This window comes from Staurois parvus, unplaced genomic scaffold (assembly GCF_062004578.1).
Source record: "Staurois parvus isolate SC_StPar_1 unplaced genomic scaffold, SC_StPar_1.0 ptg000424l, whole genome shotgun sequence".
Classification (NCBI taxonomy): Eukaryota; Metazoa; Chordata; class Amphibia; order Anura; family Ranidae; genus Staurois; species Staurois parvus.
Genome location: NW_028318220.1, coordinates 186,091 through 186,680, shown reverse-complemented (window position 1 = coordinate 186,680; position 590 = coordinate 186,091).

Below are 590 nucleotides of genomic sequence, written 5' to 3'. Positions count from 1 at the left end.
CTTCCCTTCTTTCCTATGTCAGCGCTAGGGCATGCATAACAATAGAGCTCACATAGGCAGTATGGCCGCATAAAGTGCACCAGCCTGTGCACATTCCAAGTAAGGTTCAGCTGCAGGCAGGAGGTGCTAGATACCTTTCTACATGATTTTCACGATATTGTTTAAAGGGAACCTGTCACATGTAAGGCAAGCTAGCAGTGCTATAGAACAATTTGAATCAATCTAAATTTATACTGCGATTGATTAGCAATTTGCAGTGGAATATTAGGGCTCATGAACATGGCCATGCACCACCTAGATCAGCATATAGCTGTGCTCAAAAGTTTGCATACCCTGGCAGAAATGATGACATTTTGGCATTTATATTAAAAATATGACTGATCAAGAATAGTGATAATATGAAGCCATGTATCATCACGTTGTTGTTTGGCTCCTTTTTAAATCATAATGATAACAAAAGTCCTCCAAATAGTCATGATCAAAAGTTGGTACAAACACACAAGGTGACATACACAGGTTATACTGGCAATTAAATATGGATTTCCCACATCTGTGGCTTTTTAAATTGCAATTAGGGTCTGTGTATAAAT